At 42.0% G+C, this 12,613-nt stretch overlaps 1 protein-coding gene and 1 pseudogene across 1 annotated transcript in view; both read left to right on the plus strand.

Moving 5' to 3' along the window:
• The window catches only part of Cped1 (cadherin like and PC-esterase domain containing 1), a 259,149-nt gene that overhangs the window by 185,516 nt on the left and 61,020 nt on the right, over positions 1-12,613 (plus strand). The gene's annotated exons all lie outside the window — the stretch shown is intronic.
• Positions 2,221-2,595, plus strand: LOC110316243 (annotated as a pseudogene).

Here is a 12,613-nt window from a genome sequence, read left to right on the forward strand (position 1 = left end):
GTCTCTGTCTCTCTGTCTCTCTGTCTCTCTGTCTCCCTCCCTCCCTCCCTCCCTCCTTCCTCTCACACAGAGAGACTCATATGTATGTTTGTGCGAGTGTGCATGCATTCACAGGTGTGTTCATGCATATAGAAGCCAGAGTTCAACCATGGGTGTTATTTCTTAGTCACGGTCCACCTTGTTTGCTGACACAGAGTCTCTCACTAGTGAGCTGGGCTCTCCAATTCTCCCCAGTACTGAGAACACAAGGAAACAAACTCAGCTTTTCCCATTTATGGGACACTTTACCTTCAGAGGCATCAAATGGTTGATATTCTCTAGTTTCTGGAGTCTAGACAAACATCATGTCTTTAAAGGTAGAAGGCCAAAGTCATTTGTAAGGGGAGTATAATATATCATTGACCCACTGGCAGTCTCTCAGGCACATTTATTATTTCACCTTTATTGATGATGTTCTCTCAGCCTGGCATACTTCCTATCATTTGCTTCTACCAGACCTTCAAGACCATCTCCGAATTCGTGGCCTCTAGGAAATCTCATATCCTGACAAAATATTGCTCTGCGACTCACTGACCGTGTGGACAGAAAATCCAATATGATTCACTTTTACCAAGGAAGGTTATAGTTAGTTTCCACACCAAAACAAAGGAGCACCAGCTTGGAAAATGGTGTGATTCTCTAACTCCCAAGATTCCTGGAGTTTCATTGAAATGGAGATGTAGTCACATGTGCTAGAGATCTGTCTCAGTGCTAAAGCCTTTGTCCCAGTATGCACAAGGGTTTACATAGGTTTGATTTCAAGCATCATAAGAGCAAAAGAAAAAGTGGGGTGGGGGCCAGGGGTACCCGAAGTTATTGCACATTCCTGAAGCTCACATTGTAGAAAGAAACATATTAGAATACAAACTTAGACCCATTTAAGTTCTTTAGGGGTATCCTGTGTGTGTGTGTGTGTGTGTGTGTGTGTGTGTGTGTGTGTGTATGTGTGTATGAACTCCAATCTACATATAGTTAGTTGACTGGCAAATCCTAGCTTTTCCTTTAATATCATTTGGATTTTTTTTTTCTCCACTCTCTCAACTAGATTTCTGATGGTACCATCTCGCTACCTGTACCCTCATGGCATTGTAGGCATGGATCTTCCTAAAGTGCAAATAGGGTCTCATTTGTCCATAACTCTCTTTCTCTATTTGTCCTCAAGTTAGAATATAATGTAAGAATGACCCACTGTTGAGTTGCTACCTCATCTTCCGGGTTGCTGTGCTATACCTATTTCTGCCAATCTGTTTCCTCTTCATAGATGCTGCCCCTTTGACTGAAAATTTCACTTCTGTCTCTCTTGTCAGAACATTCTGGTCAAATTCACCTCTCTTGCAGTCTAGCCCTTAGAGTTCAGACCAGGTATGAGGTCAATCTTTCAGGCTTCCTCAAATTACCTGTTTCTATTCACTTGCCTCAGTTTGTTTCTGCTGCTGTAACAAAATGCCTTAGACGTGATAACCTATAAGCAATAGAGATTTGCTTCTTACAGCACATCTGGAAAGTCCAAGATTACAGCCAGTAGATTCAGTGTCTAGTGGCTGTCTGTTACATAGGCAGCATTTTTTCTACCCCATCCTCACAGTGCAAAAGGCAGAAAGCATGCATGATGTAACAGAGGAGATGGGGAAGAGGAACAGGGAGAGACAAGGAAATCTCCTATAGCCTCTTTAATAAGGACATTGATGGTGTTCACTTGGATATGACTATTTGGGCTCAATTACTTTGCAGAAAGTTCCATTCTTAATGCTAGACAAGAATCCCATTTCAACATGGATTTTGGGTAGACAGGAATATTTAAACCCCAGTGGTATCATAGAACACCTTTGACACAGTGTCTCCTAGAAATGACAGAGAAGGTACATCCATGATACCTCAACAGTCTGGCTGCAAAGGGGACCTGAACAATGGCAATCTCAGCAGACATGCTAACGTGGAAGGAGGAAAATGGTTAAGAGCTTCGAAGTCTGGCATCTTGTCTTTTACTTGCCTATGATCAACGGCGAATGGATTGTCCTGATGCCCTTAAAGTTCTTACTACATGTTTGCGAAATAAAACCCATGAACAGAATCTACTGCAGAAACTGTCCATTATCAAATTTTTCAAGTATAAAAATATGAAGAGTTTCCTTCTTCCTCAGCGCTGCCTACGAAGTGGCTGCCATCTGTTTTTGTGGCATCATGGCTGCCCTCCAGCCTCTGGTGAAGCTCAAGATCATCTGAAAGAGGACCAAGAAGCTCATCAGGCACCAGTTAGACTGATTCGTGAAAATTAAGCGAGACTGGCGGGAACCCAGAGGCATTGACAAAAGGTTGCAGAAAAGATTCAAGGGCCAGATCCTGGTGCTCAAGAAAACCAAGCACGTGCTGCCTAGCAGCTTCTGGAAGTTTCTGGTCCACCATGTCAAGGAGCTGATGTGTAACAAATCTTACTGTGCTGAGATTGCTCAAAGTGTGTCCTCTAAGAACTGAAAAGACATCGCAGAAAGATCAGCACAACTACCCATCAGAATCGCCAATCCCAATGCCAGGCTACGCAGCAAAGAAAATGAATAAATGGCTTGTGTGTGTGTGTGTTTTGTGTTTGAAGAAAATCGCAAAAACTGCCACAAAAATATGTAGAAATAATAAGGTGGTTTCCTATACCTCTGCCTCCATAACTAACAAATAGAATTGTAGAGTGTTTTTAGGATGAGAATTTCAAGGTTCTATTAAAGTGTTGGTTATATTTAAAAAATGAAAATTGCTATTTGAAATGTATTGGTTTTTTCCAAGGGATGCCCTTGCATTGAAACTGAGGTCTTTTTCTGTGGCTGTTAAACACAAATGAAGCAACAGCTATGTGCCGTCTGTGCTCACATTGTATACTCTCCCCCTGTTCTGCAGACCCCACTGGAGTGGTGAAATGCCTATGGCTTTCTGGCTGCTGTGACAAAAAGGAACAACTGTAATTTATTCAAATTTGGGTGGCTGTTGGTCGCATGCCTCTGTGGTCCCTTTTGATTGAGTTTTGAGTCCAAAACCCTGGGAGGTGTATCTGTTTCAGACCTCAATCAAAATGAATGGACTTTTAATTGGCAAGCTCATCACGGAAATTGAAAGATATTATAAGGGAAAAGAAAAAGAAAAAAGAAAAAGAAAAAGAAAAGACTTTGTTCGAACAATTCAATTTATAGTTTCCCCCAGCCTCATTTCCCTGGCCTAATAACAACATTGAACTAGAATTAGGTCTACCATAAATATTTTAGCCAAAATGTCTGATCTGTGAGGATGACAACAACAAAAACTCGTTATAAACAATAGGAAATACTATAAGCTAACTTTTACAGATACATTGAAAACATCCCGTGAGGCAATCTCATTTCTGGTGTGATGAACGTTGAAAACAGGGAAGAATGAATGTATTGAGTGTAAGCTCCTTTGCTTTAACAGGGTGCTCAGATTTGCAAATAATACTCATCATACCTGTGGGCCATTTTCTAAGTGTGATTGGCACTTTTCTATGTCATATATTTTGTCTTCCATTCTCTACCATGCTCTCTTGCAGCAAGTGTCTACACGAAGGATGTTACCTGTGGGTTGTGGGTGATGGTTACATTTTCTAGGATCAAGCAAGAAATTCTCTGAGCATAGACCATAACATATTCTTTGTACACTTCACATAGATTAATATTGTAGGAAAAAAATACTTGATACATTATGTTCAATTGAATGACTACAGTCAGACTTGGTGGGAGAGAGTAGAGGGGACTAATATTTAGTTAGATATCAGTGCAGTGGGAGAGGAATAAAATGGCTACAGGGATTTGAAGGGAAAATGCCTTTTTATTTAGATCTATGTCTAAATGTAAAGCACAAACTTAAAAATTAATCAATAAGTAATCAATCAATCAATCAATCAATATCAACAGCTATCCTTAGTGACAGAGAGTGAACTTAAGGAAATTTAAAAAAATTTAACTAGCAGACAGGATGAATGCTCTTTAGTTGAGAAGCAAAGCCTTTTGTCCTTAGCCTTCTCACTACTTGTCACCAGTCAGTACCACATATTTTCTGGATCTCGATCAAGTCAAAGCCTTCTGAAACACCAAAGTACTTTTTAAACTTAGATCAAGTTTCCCTGTGGGGCTAGGATCTGACCAAGAGTATATAGAACTCTTAAGAGGGGATAATTTGTGTTCTGTTCTGATCTCTTTCATTTATCATTGAATGAGTTGACAAAGGGCTGAGACACAAGGAGACATGGAATGTCTGGTTACCCAGAAAAACCTCTGCTGACTCAAGTTTGTGGTTTATATTTTAGCGATCGCCATGGTTAATTTCTATTTGTTTTTAAAATACATATGAACAAATGTTCAATAAAAGAAATTAGAAGAAAAAAAAGAACCAGAACTGAAATGTGAGACCTGTTGGAGTGGCCAACATTTATTGAAGATACCAAACTACACAATGGAAAATGTGAACAGTCTGAATACTTTAGCTGAGAAAACAAACCACGGACAGTCCACTGATGCCTTCAAGGCCCATTTGGTGGCTGTAACACTTCCCTTTCTTTTGTTCTGAGATTCCTATGGAGTCATTTCAACCCATAATGTCAAAGACACATTAATTCAATTTATTTTTTTAAATTTCTTTTACTGGTTAATTGCCTAAAATTTTCATCTATGACCTAGTGTGTTCCATGGTCCCAGAAACTCTAGAATGGGCTGCAGATAAACAGAAAAACGGAGACACAGGGCAGAGGTGAGGTGGGGGATGCAGGGAGAAGCTGTCATTTTCAGATCACCCACTGCTAACTAGGGGAACTTGATTGGATACTTCATACAGTATTGCCTCTCAGAAAACCCATGATGCATTATCAACTCTAGAGGTGAAGAATGTGAGGTTATAGGTGGTTGGTAACTTGTCCAGCATTGATGGTACAGATTTAAATCTCCTTTTAATGTCTGGAAATTTTCTCATGCTACATACGAGCTGTGAAATCAATAAGAGAAGCCCCACAAATAAATCAGATGCATTTTATTTTATGTGTGTAACAATTGTTAGAGATTAACATCTCTTGACCTGAACTAAACACAGATGAGTAAGACTTGCCTATGTCATAAGTAGAAGCCATAAACGTCCTTTGTAGCACTACTGACTTAATGTCGTCTAATTGCCACAGAACAACCATAAATTTCAGTGTTTTTCAGGCCGTTGAAGCAGGGCACACATTGTGTCCACATAACAGCAGCAGCATATGGTTGTAATTGCCAGCTGACTTGGTTCTGAGTTTTGCTTTTCGAGTAAATCTATTGAGTTTGTCAACAAAGTAGGTCTCAATGTTTATTTTAAAATATATACTATGCTATGGATAAAAGAAATGAGTCTGAAGGGTGTTGTGTTCTGGAACTTTCTAATGTCTCCTAAAATAGAGTTGTTGTTGTTGTTTTTAACTTTATAGATCATTACAAAAAAAAAAAAAAGGGTAACCTTATGTACCATTTTCATTAGCTTATCTATCAAATATCGCTTTTCTCCTTAGCATTATTAAAACATGCAAAGCAAATCCTGTTTATTGATTAGTATATTAATTCTTTCAAAATAAGATATACAAAAATAAATGCATGTGGTTCCAGATCCATTTGGCACACACAATGGAATATCTACAGAGATACCTACAAGACTGACCTAGGAAATCTTCACAGAGAGCTAATAACCTGAGTGTTGAGACACACAAGTGGTTTTTTGAACATTTTCCCTGGTCTTCCACGTTTTAACAAGACACATTTTTTTTTTTCTTGAAGCTTATGAGATCAGTTTTGCCATAGAACAGCATAGAGCAAAATAAAGAATTGCTCTTTTTTTTCTAGTGATTGGAGATTGGAGGTATATCAACACACTAATATGACCAATCCAAGAAAAGTGTGTGTGTGCGTGCGTGTGTGTGTGTGTGTGTGTGTGTGTGTATGTCTGTGTGTTTGTGTCTGTGTGTGTGTCTGTGTGTGTGTGTGTGTGTGTGTGTGTGTGCAGGTGCACAAGATGCAGAAGCCATAGGAGGATGTCAAGTGTCTTTCTCTATTGTTCTTGACCTTACTGCTGTGAGGTACAACTTCCCCTGACCAGGAAGCCAGCCTATTTCTGCTAGGCTCTTGACTAACAAACTCACAGGCTCTCTAACCCTGCAATGTGGGAGTACAAACAAGCATAGCTGTACCCCAGCTTTTTATGTGAGTGCTTGAGACTAGAACTCCTACTCTTGCTCAGCAGGTACTCTACTCACTGAGACATCTCCTTACTCTCAACTTTTAAACTGGGCATATATATCTATATCTATATCTATATCTATATCTATATCTATATCTATATCTATATATATATATACACACATCTATGAATGTTTACTTAAATTTTAAGGAAATGTTTACTCTGAGACCCAAAATAGAAGATTTTGAACAGGCTATCGACCAACCATGATTAAACTCAACTCAACAATGTTTCTACCCATCTCTCCCTAACCATAACCAGTAAAGCAAGAGAAATTTTCCTACATGTCTAAGAAATTAGGACTTCCAAACAAGCTGTGAATTTTGCAAATAATATTTAACTTTAAACCGAATAAATAAATTAAGTAAACGTATTGTGTGTAACTAGTAAAATTCTCCTCCCAGCTTCTTCCTGATGCCTTCTTACAGAACCTCAAGCCGGGCTGGTATTTGAACTGAGTGTGTTCTCATGAGCACACTCTAAATTGGCCTCAGAGAAGCGAGGTTTTCTTGAGTACAGGAAGCCTTCATGTGTTGCTTGGCAGATGTTCTCATGTGTGACGAACACATAAAGGGACCGTATGGCTGGGGACACTGCTTTCCTAGAAGGCCAGGGGAGGAGGAGGGAGGGAGTGGGTCTGCTGGTTGAGGAGGCCAAAGTAAATCTTGTTGTAAGCCGGGCGGGCGCGTCGCATACTGCAGTCTTTTGCCAAGCAGGTCATTCAGTTTTCAGAAGCAATTTAGCTGCTTTGGGGTATGGGGAAAGGAGAGGGATTTTGCTATTGGCTGCTGGAACCAGCAGTCTTGGTGAAGCCTGCTGCTTGCTGTGAGCAATCCATTGCTCAGAGCTGAGGGGGCGGGGCAGGGGGTTGGAACTTTAGTCTGCTCAGGTGGCCCTAGTTGTCTGTCACAGTTCTCTGTCACAGGCCCCCTGAGAAACCTGCGTGCAGGTTGCTGTGCAGCAAGTGGGCAGGCCGCATCTACCTGCGGGCTGCTTGCAACCAGCGGACGAAGTCTCATCAGCAGTTTTTGAGAAAGAGCACGGTTAATAAACCCCTAAAACGCTTTTCTCTGTCTAAAGCCCCAGCCGTGTGGCAAAAACTATTAGAGCTTCATAAGAGACCATTTTACCGGTGAAAATAAATTATTAAAGGGCAGATTTGCAGGTATTGTAGGAAAACAGATCTGGCTGGACAACTCCTGTCTCCCAGCGGTGAGAGTTAAATGGGAGTCTGGGGAACATGTTAAACTTAGAGTGGGGCATGGTTATAAGACAGCAGGGAAACACAGTGACTGAAGGTCACAGTTCTCTCCCACCAAATGCACATTGATTTTCAAAGGCTGAAGAGAGATGCTTGTAGTTTCTAGCACTTTCCACATAGACACAGAAGAGTGAGAATAAACGAGGCTACGTTGACATCTTTCCTTCCTTCCTTCCTTCCTTCCTTCCTTCCTCCCTCCTCCCTCCCTCCCTCCCTCCCTCCCTCCCTTCCTTCTTTCTTCCTTTCTTTTTCCCCCTCTACTCCTCCCTTCCCTCCCTCCTCCCTTCCTTCCTTCCTTCCTTCCTTCCTTCCTCCCTCCCTCCCTCCCTCCCTCCCTTCCTTCTTTCTTCCTTTCTTTTTCCCCCTCTACTCCTCCCTTCCCTCCCTCCTCCCTTTCTTCCTTTCATTTTCTATTTCCTTCTAAAGCTCTTCCCAGGAGTCTATCTCATTAGTACATGGCATCCTTAATGAGGCACAGATGCTAAAAGGTTGAGTGGAAAACTCCCCTCGGTCATCTCTACTTCTTAGCCTTGGCTGAACCCAGTGTGCGTGTGCGTGTGCGTGTGCGTGTGTGTGTGTGTGTATGTTTATTGGTGTTTAATTGTATCAGATATAAATAAAGAGACATGCTTGCCTCTCCAGAATTGCTTACTAAGTAAAACAAAGCATTATTCAGCAACCGGACAACTAATAACTACTAATAGAGCTGTGGGGTTTTGTTTCGTTTTGTTTTATAATTCTTCCTTGGCTGTGTTTTCCTTTACACCTAATGTACCCTGAAGCTGCTAAGACAGAACTCCTGTTTTAAAATACTAACAAGTTAATGCACTGATTCTCATTTTAAAAATCTCTCACCATAGATCCCTTTATTGTCTCTTCTATATCATAAATGTTTCTTGACCAAGTACAGCTTGGGCAACACCAAGAAGCAGTTTCAGGACTACGGAAGTGACAGGCAATGGTGCTACTGCCACCATCATGACGACTGTTGAACAGTAAAATCAGGATATTTTTAACTGCCCTAGGGAAATAGTGAATATTTTTGACGTTATAAGAACCTTATGAAGTAATTTACAGAAACTGCCTCCATTTTCACAATATGAAGAAAGCGAAGCACAGAGAGGATAAGAGCCAAAAATCACCCCACTGGGAGTTGGCAAGGCTGAAGAGAGAGATACGTGCAGTTTCCCGTGTCTAGTCAGGCAGAACTGTTCACACACCAGAGTGTTTGTAGGAAGGGAGGGGAGGGGAGACAGAGACAGGGTCTGGAGTGCTGAGAAAAATGTTGAGGTGCACAAAGAGTATAATTACAGCTACTGTGAGAAACACAGCCTGGCCTAACCTTGGACTCTGAGTAGAAACTGCGTGAGGTGAGAAGGCTGATCCTGGCCACAGGAGCAGGGACCACGCCCCTGGTCTTCAGAGTATACAAAGTGGATTATGGGTGAGTTACACAAAAACAAAACTCCCGGGGGTCAAGTACAGAAGCACCCCTTTGATCAGACACTATTGCACATGCCAGCAAGATTCTGCTGAAGGGACCCTGATAGAGCTGTCTCTTGTGAGGCTATGCCAGTGCCTGGCAAATACAGAAGTGGATGCTCACAGTCAGCTATACGATGGAACACAGGGCCCCCAATGGAGGAGCTAGAGAAAGTACCCAAGGAGCTGAAGGGGGCTGCAACCCTATAGGTGGAACAACAATATGAACTAACCAGTACCCCCTGGGCTCGTGTCTCTAGCTCCATATGTAGCAGAAGATGGCCTAGTCGGCCATCATTGGGAAGAGAGGCCCCTAGGTCTTGCAAACTTTATATGCCCCAGTACAGGGGAAGGCCAGGGCCAAGAAGTGGGAGTGGATGGGTAGGGGAGCAGGGCGTGTGGAGGGTATAGGGAACTTTCGGGATAACATTTGAAATGTAAATAAAGAAAATATCCAATAAAAAAACAAAACAAAACAACAACAAAAACAACAACAAAACTATGGGAAATCGTTGACTTTCTAACTATTCTAACTGGGGTGGGAGGAGTGGGGTTTGATTCTGAGGGTGAAGTCCACACTATACCATGAAGCTCCAGCCTCTTTTCTTCAGTACTAGGGATTGAACTCAACGTCTTGTGCCAGGAAAACACTGCCAACCAAGCTCCATTCCCAGCCACCAAATGGCTGACTTGTTTCCAATAGGAGATGAGCTCGGAACTAGATTGTCCAGTTGAAATCTAATTCAAAGTGTGGTCACACAGCAATGAAGCCTGGCATGAGATATTTAAAGTAAAATTATACATAAAAAGAAAAAAAAGTATAGTGCTTTATAAGGTTTCTATTGCTATGATGAAACCCATGATCAAAGCAAGTTTGGGAGGAAAGGGTTTATTTGGCTTGTATTTCTAATGTCACTATTCATCATTGATGGATATCAGGACAGGACAAGCTGGGCAGGAACAACCTGAACACAGGAGCTGATGTAGAGAGAGGTCATGGAGGAGTGCTTTCTGGATTGCTCACTGGGGCTTGCTCACTCTGCTTTCTTATAGAATTCAGGACCATCGGCCCAGGGATGACATCACCCACAATGGGTTGGGCCCTCCCCTATCAATCACTAACTAAGAAAACGCCCCAGAGACCCCAGAGACGAATCTTATGGAGGCGTTTTCTCAGTTGAGGTTTCCTCTTTCATATAAGTCTGGCTTGCGTCAAGCTGACAGACAACTAGCCAGCACGCATAGTGTGTGAGGATAGAAAGCACTCTGAGTAATACACAGTGGGTTCTGCAGAATGTTTCATTTTTAGAAAAGAAGGGAAGTGGGCTGAGGGTCAGCCCTGTGGTACAGCATATGCCTGGCATGTTTAAGGTCCTAAGATAAATTCTCAGCTTGTCAGGGATGATAGAGAATGAAGGGAAAGAGTGATGAAGGGAGGGATGGAGAGAAGGAGAGAGAGAGAGAGAGAGAGAGAGAGAGAGAGAGAGAGAGAGAGAGAAGATAAAGTAAGCAGAGATCAGAGATCATCCCTAAAACTCAGGCCCTTGTGAGGTAGACATGGGAGGTCAGGATTAGCAGTTCAAAGCCAGCCGCCGTAGTTATATAATAAGTCCAGTCCAGCCTGCATTACAAGGGGACCCATCTCAGTGAAACAAACAAGCAAAAACAAAATTTTTTAGTGTAAATGAAAGAAAAAGCAAAATAGCCAAGTATTCCTGGAATGCCAGGGCTCGGGAGACTGGGGCTGAAGGAGGACTACAAATGTCTGGCCATACACAGCGAGACCTGTCTCAAATTCCGTGAGAAGGAAACATCTCCTCTCCAACCCTCAGCGCCACCCAGGCTGGCCTCCACTGACTAGGACGGACCCAAAAGCTACCGAGCAGCCAGACAAGCCTGCAAGACTTGTCCACTATTGTGCAGTGCCTGCTTCTCAAGGTTATTCTCAACTCTTTCTATAGGTTCTCAAATGCAAGCCCCAGGTTAATGATCCCACCCATTAATTTTTCTTGGGTGTGGGAGTTGAGTCTGCATGAAGGACGATTGTATCTGACCCATACTCCTTGCAACTCTCTCTCTTGGATGTCGGCAATGACAGAGCGGGCCACGTCTGCCTGATTGGAAGGCATCTGCGGTGTATTTTCCTTGGTGGCATTCCCTCATTGTCTCCATGATGTATGTGCAGGAAAGCATTGTCCAATCCTGCTCATTTCCATCTCGGTGCAGCTTTCTAACTTCTTTCTGAAGTTCAAGTGTGCCTCAGTCTCCTTTGCTGGTCAGGTACAGTTAGCTACAGTTACCCACGACCATAATAATTTAACAGGTATATGTTGTCAGGGTGATTCTCAAGGGTGTGTGACAACTCTCAATCAGATTTTATTTCAAGTTTATTCTCATCAGTAACAACAACAACAACAACAAAAATGAGATCTTTGTCAGTTATTTCCCAGTATTATAACAAGGTCCTTCAGAGCTCAGCCCATATAGAAAGCACATTTCTATGAAACAAAAATAAAGTTGGGATCTTTTCACTGTTTTCTCTCTTATCCACTGAGGAATAGTGATGTTCTGGATCATAAAAAAACCAGTAATGATCACTGTAGCAAATGCAGATTAAATGCCAGGGAGTAACTCTAGTCTGTGCATACCTGAACACTAGTGCAATGTGCAGAAATGCCATGGGAATCATTGCTCTGAAGTGGGAGTCTCAAGTGCTCGTGGGTGTTCTCGCTGTATTACAGAGAAGAAGCCAGCAAGGGTCTCAGAGAATCGTTATCAGCATAGCACTAACTCCCAGGGATTGATAATAGGGACCCATAGCAGGAGTAGAGAAGGTAATACCAAATACCTTGGAGAAAGAGTCAATTCTCATCCTAATTCCAACCTTGCCAACCAAATCAATTTGGCTAATATGCATGCTTTAAATTGGGTACATTTTCTTTCTGTGAGTTTTAGGAAAAGTTTAAATATAAACATATACAGTTTCTTTCTCCTACAGCAGTACTTGGTAGTAGAAAGACAACAGGAGCTAATATAATTTTTAAATCTTATATATTTTTTAAACGTGTGCACATATGTGTCCACCATGTATAGTGTGGGTATCACATGGGTACCTGCAGAAGCCAGGTAGATGTGCTGGAGCCCTGGAGCTGGACTTACAGTGACGGCGAGATGTTCTGCATGCTCAGCACAGGTTCTGGCAGCCGAATTGGGATCTTCTATAAAACCAGAAAATGTTCTTAACAATATTTAACAAAATGTTTTCCAGCTCCAATTTTAAATGTTTTAGTTGCCAAAAATAAATAAATAAATAAATAAATAAATAAATAAATAAATAAATAAAAACGGAGGGGTGGTGAGAGTCTCAGTGTGTGGGGATACTTGCTGCCTGGTAATCTCGGGTAAATTCCCAGAAGCCACGTGGCAGAAGGAGGGAATCAGTTCCCCAAAGCGGTACTCCACCCTCCACACATACATCATAAAATGCACATGCCCACACATGCACACGTACAGAGAGAGAGAGAGGGAGAGAGAGAGAGAGAGAGAGAGAGAGAGAGAGAGAGAGAGAGAGAGAGAGAGAGAGAG

The sequence above is a fragment of the Mus pahari genome, chromosome 2, assembly GCF_900095145.1.
Source record: "Mus pahari chromosome 2, PAHARI_EIJ_v1.1, whole genome shotgun sequence".
Classification (NCBI taxonomy): Eukaryota; Metazoa; Chordata; class Mammalia; order Rodentia; family Muridae; genus Mus; species Mus pahari.